The following is a 6,251-nucleotide window of genomic DNA, read 5'->3' on the forward strand; positions in this document are numbered from 1 at the left end:
GCTTTGAAATTTGATGCATAGGTATTTTAATACTCTTTCAAGATATTAGAAGGAAGTGATCAACCCCATTCTTGAAAACCAGAATTATTTATCTTTCTTGACTAGCATTTTGAATAAATGAACATTTCTAAAAGAAGAACTAATGCTCATGAGCTTAGTCTACTCCCAAAATGCCATGGAAAGAAAGAGTTTGTCACCTGTGCAATATTAAGTGGATTGAAGATGAAAAACATTTTCTCTTAGATTGCCCAACTTATAGTCAAATCCATTCTAATTTTCAAAATATGTGTCACACTACCAACCTAAATTTGTCAATTGTGGCATACTAAGAGGGTTGAAGATGAAAAGCATTTTCTCTTAGATTTCCCAACTTATAGTCAAATCTATTGTAATTTTCAAAATATATGTCACACTACCAACTTTCTCGACCTATTAAGGCAACAAAAGTGTGGTGACATTTCTCAAGAAGAGAAATAATATGTTAATTTTTTTTATTAATTTCTTTCTTAAAGTATGATAAACCATATTAGTCTTAGTAAACATTAATCATCATTATCATCAATATCATTATCTTTATGTGATTTTTACCAAAAAATCTTTGTAATATAAATCACAAAAGCCAGAATTAAAAAAAAAAAAAAAAAAAAAAAAAAAAAACCAAATAATTAAATAATAAATTTATTTAAATTAACTTTTTATTAACAAAATATTTAATAAAAACATATATTAAAATATTTTATAAAAACATATCTTAAAATATTTTATGGCATACCTAATGTGGCTGATAACAAGGAAAAAGTAATCAATAAATAAGACATCTGCATAACTTTTTTTAATTTATTAAAAAAAAATAATTAATTATTAAAATCCAAATTACAACTAATATAAATAATAATTAAATTAAGATTTAGAAAAAGAAAGTAAAAAGAAAAAAAGGATTTGATATCAGTATAAATCTATGTTAATTTCTGATTTATCAAATCTATCTTAATTTCTGATTTATCAAAAATCTTAAGACCACTTTTTTAAAAATGCAATTATTTTCCAATTTTATAATTTAAAAAAAAAAATTAATAAATTTAAAATTAATATTTAAAATATATAAATCATTTTAAAACTAATAATTAATAATTATATTAACTTTAAAAATAAATTTTTAAAAATTACCAATCTACGGACCTAACCTATAATATAATAATAATAATAATAATAAATTCAACCATTTTCAAAAATAAAATATTTATATTTATATCATATTATCATTTTGTATCAATTGTAACCCCACATCATATTAAAAATAATAAATCCCAGGTATGTAGCATAGCGGTGAAGATAACGATGAGGCTCTTCCTGCCAATTTGATACCTGGTTGCCGCAACCAAATTATTAAAAAAAAATTGCCAAATCATTTTACATATGTAATAACATTAACACTAATAGAGTTCAGGCTTCTGTGATCCATATCAATTTAGAAAGAATTCTTCGGCGAAAATCACAAGGAATATCATTTGTCGACGCGTTTCGAACCAACCAGTGTGGTTCATCGTCAGGACAAGTTGAAGAACAGATCCAGCTTAGCATGTTTAAATAGCTAGAGCAGAGACACCAACGGTTACCTGGGCAAGAGGTTGACTCAAGGAGCAAGGTCAAATTTAGTTGAATTAGGTAAAAAATAAATAAATAAATAACCAAATATATAAATGATAAATTATAATATAATAATGAAAATATATAAAATATAAATTTTGTTACATTAGGTGTAAGAAAAATAATAAATAATTATTTATTTAATATATAAATGAGGAATAATAATAAACTACTTATTTCTTAATTAAATTAATAAATAAAAATATATAAAAATTTTATAAAAATATAAAATTTAGTTATATTAGGTGTAGGAAAAATAATTAATTTATTTAATATATAAATGAGGAATAACAATAAACAACTTATTTATTAATTAGATAAATAAAAAAATAAATAAATTAAATTAATTTATAATAAAAGTAAATAAAAATATATAAAAAAATATAAAAAAAATATAAATTTAGTTATATTAGGTGTAAAAAAAATAATAATAATAAATTATTTATTAATATAAAAATGAAGAATAATAATAAACTACTTATTTATTAAATAAATAAATAAATGAAAAAATTAATAAATATAATAGCAAAAAATAAATTAATTATTTAATTTATAGAAAGGAAAGGTATCAGGTAAATACATTCATATTTAGTTATATTAGATATAAGATAAATAACACTTTCGACACTCACAAAATAATTCCTTTTCCCAAATGGCTAATTGCGGCTGGAGGGTCTCTGTTCCGGATGTTTTCAGAGATCCGAAGACATAGTGGCATTCACTGACGAGATGGAAGAAACTGGATCACTGGGTGTTGGAAGCACTGAGATTGCCATTTCACTGGCACTACCGCTGCCGCTGGTACTGCTTTGAAAGGTTTCCAAAGATATAGGAGCAGGTGGTTTCTCAATAGGAAAAATACCCTCCAGCATCTGGACAACTTTCCCCGTTGTTGGCCGCTGTGAAGGGTGCTCGTGGATACACCAAAAGCAAACTTGGAGTGTTCTGTTTACCTCATCAATATTTAGATTTCTACCAAGCTTCTCGTCTGTAATGTTTAAGATGTTTCCACTTTCGAATTCTTCAAACGCCCACGGTGAGAATTTCTTTCTCCTTGATGTCAAGATATCAAAATTCCTTTTACCGCTGATGATCTCCAGCAAAACCATGCCATAACTAAAAACATCAGACTTGGTAGTGATGGGTAAATTGGCAAGCCACTCTGGAGCCAAGTATCCTCTGGTGCCCCGAACACTAATCATTGAGCGCTTGAGATGACCTTTGTGACTGATGAGCTTCGACAGCCCAACGTCAGAAACCTTTGCATTGAAATTATCATCTAGAAGTATGTTCTCAGGTTTAACATCGCAGTGAACAATGGAATCTCTGCACTCTTCGTGCAAGTAGGCGATGCCCCTTGCAGTTCCTAGGGCTATACCGAACCGCTTATCCCAATCTAGTATCCTGGATTGCTCTGAAGAAGAAAAAATGAATGTGTCCAGAGAAGAATTTTTTATGAATTCATAAACCAGTAATCTATGGCGGCCTTCTGAGCAAAATCCGACTAGCCTAACCAAGTTCAAATGATGAGTAGTGCTGATGGTTGCCACCTCCATACGAAATTGCCTCTCTCCTTGTTCAATCCCTTCTAGCTGCTTTACTGCGACTGTTGTCTTGTTGGGCAAGTCTCCCTTGTACACCGTTCCAAACCCTCCTGAACCCAAGTTTTCCATAAAATTCCTTGTTAAGTGCTGAAGCTGCTTGTAGGAAAACTGAACTGGAGACCCTGCGGCATATTCCAAAGGTGTATATTGGGATGATAGCTGCCCAAATCTAAACCTCGGATTATTTTTACAGAAAATAAACCAAACGCATATCTCGATAGTAATGAAGGCAATGATAGGTCCTACAACTGCTCCTACAATTCGAATGGCAGATTCTTTGGTTGACCTCATGAATATAATTGCTGGGGGTGGGGGTGCTAGAGGATGACCTTGACCACATACCTTTACATAAGATGTGCTTGGAATGGGCGGATTGATAGGCACTTGTGAAATTCTCAGTCTTCACACGGCAAGCGCCTGAACCATCCGCCATGAGTGTAGATGCAAAACAGTATGCATTCCTGAGGCAGTTCTGCCTACAATCTGTTATGCCATAATAGTATATCTCTGATTTTGACTCTGATTCTGGAGGATAAGAAAAGAATTCAGTATTGTTCAATACAACCATGCTCTGGCTAATACACCCTGCAATGCCGTGCACTCTCCTGCACCCTTGTGTGGATCCTTGGGATCTATGGGAACGAAATTTGCAGATGGACATGTGCAGTACGAGGATGTCTGATTTTGAACACAAATTCCAAAGTTTCCACACCATCCATACTGTTGACACCTAATCTTCATGATTGGGGAATTTGTAACATAAATAAATCAGGAATGTGAACAGTCATCGGAAGATGAACTGAACAATCACTCCTAATGTATAAAACAATAACATACCTATGAAATAAACACACCAATCAGTTTTTCTGCCCTTGGAGAGTCACTGCCTGGCCTGACATGGTGTCATAGCCAGCGCTTTTTTTTAGCTAGCCTTTTTTTTATTTTTTTAGCTCCTTTTTTTAGCTATTGTAACTCCCTCTGCTCCTCTGCTTTCCATTCAAAAATGTTGCCTGTTCATAAATATGGTAGCCTGCTCCACACTGTCACCTGAACACTGGTGCTGCGCCCTCTTCTCTGACCATTTTTTTTCATATTCACTGTAACCTGCGCTGCTCATCCTCTGAAATACATTCTGGACGTTGTCAGAAGCGTTAGAGGATTTGACAATGGTAGGCGTTGGAGGCAGGCAGAAGCGAGCACGCATTGGAATGAGTCTATCTACATGCCAAAGGAATGTATGAACGCTGCTCCTGATTTGAATGCTGCTCCTGATTTGAATGCACTCTGGAATGCTGCTCCGTTCTGAAGAACACTGGTATATATACGTTGAATGTGTTTTGGCTATACGCTGTCATGCTGTGTTAAACGCTGCTTTATATAAACGTTGTTATATAAATTCCAGAATCACTGTGTTAAACGCTGCTTTATATAAATCCCAGAAATGCTGTGTTAAAACGTTGCTTTATATAAACGCTGCTTTATATAAATTCCAAGATTGAATTTGTAATCACGTGAAAGGTAAACTAAGCAGTAATCCGTGGACATTGAAGAATCGATGCAATCATCTATTAACTGATCACATTTCTGAGCATTTCACAGATTCAGAATTTATGGTGAGAGCTGGTTATTTATTCATCTTCATCGTACGAGCTGAATATAAGTCGTATGATCCTTTTTTTGTGGTTGTCATTATATTTGAAATTACCATCTCACTTGGTAATTGAGTTTTTAAAAGGAGACGTATGCCATATGCATATATAATAGTGGATTCTTGGTTTTCTAGCTATGCCTTACCTCCAAGCAAGTGACCGAACCCAAACAAGTTGTTCCAATCGAATTCCGCTTATCTCTATTAATAGTGCGCGATCCTACCCGAGCCGGGGGGGGGGAGGAACCGGCAAGTAAGAGAATCTATACCTATGCTAATCAAATCATAATCTTCATAATTTGTAGATCTTGAGATCGGAGATCATCCTAAAATGGGACTCCTTTCTCAATGGCTCAATGTGAAAATGCAGCTTCTTCAAATGCTTCTTCAAATGATTATGGAACTGAGGCTGGGACTGGTGCTGGTAAGACTCCTTATTCAATTGATGTTGGTTCAACTGGTGATGCTTGGGCTTACGCATATGGTTCAATTAGTGCTGCTGATGGTGGGGATGCTTATTGGGCTGTTGGGAATTATGCTTCTTCAACTGCTCATTTCAATGATGCCCCCTTCAACTGTTTATTGAAATTCCGGTTCAATTGGTGCTTCTGGGGATTTTGATCCTCCTGCTTCTGCTTATTGAAATCATTTCATTTCGACTTATGCTTCTAGAAATGATCCTGAGGAGGCTGGTGAAACTGGTGTTGATGGGGAATCATGCTCCTTCAACTGGTGCTGATAGAACTGCTATTGGTACTGAGGCTGGAAATTATGAGGCTGGTGAAACTGGGAATATTACTGATGGGAATTCTCCTGGAATTGATCCTGCTGGTTCTAATGAAGCTGCTTGAAATGCTGGTTATGCCGCTTCAACTGCTGTTGATTCTGCTGCTAGGTCTGTTCCTCCTTTGTTGGAAATAATACCTTTGCTGAGAATCCTTGCACTCGGAAGCGCAAGACCCTCCGGACCTTTTGTTCCTGGAAATGCTGGTCCAAATAATGCTTATGTCAATAATTAGATAACTGGTTTCAATCAATGTTTGTTCTACTGGAGAGGCTGGGACTTCTGTTTCAACTTTTGATGGGGCTGCTGCAGGGACTACTGCTACTGGGGAGGCTAGTTCAACAGGTGTAGCTAAAACTAGGACTTCTGGTTAAGCAGGTAATCCAGGATCTACTTCTTCTTACATTCTCTTTGCTGGTTCATTAACTACTGCTTCTACTGCTAGGAATGCTTCAGCCGGAAATGCTGGGTCATCAACTGCTGAGACTACTAGACTTTCAACAGCTCCTTTAACAGCTGCTGCTCGGACAGATCCTTATTCAATTGTTGGTTCAACTGCTTTTGCTGG

General features: G+C 34.6%; 1 pseudogene; it reads right to left on the reverse strand.

The window, feature by feature from the left end:
- Window positions 1-2,322: 2,322 nt before the first annotated feature.
- On the reverse strand, window positions 2,323-3,812 carry LOC149163899 (G-type lectin S-receptor-like serine/threonine-protein kinase At1g34300 pseudogene; annotated as a pseudogene).
- Window positions 3,813-6,251: the final 2,439 nt, after the last annotated feature.

Source organism: Pinus tabuliformis, chromosome 5_1, assembly GCF_031772625.1.
Source record: "Pinus tabuliformis cultivar Carrire ecotype Pingquan chromosome 5_1, CPIR1, whole genome shotgun sequence".
In the NCBI taxonomy this organism is placed as follows: Eukaryota; Viridiplantae; Streptophyta; class Pinopsida; order Pinales; family Pinaceae; genus Pinus; species Pinus tabuliformis.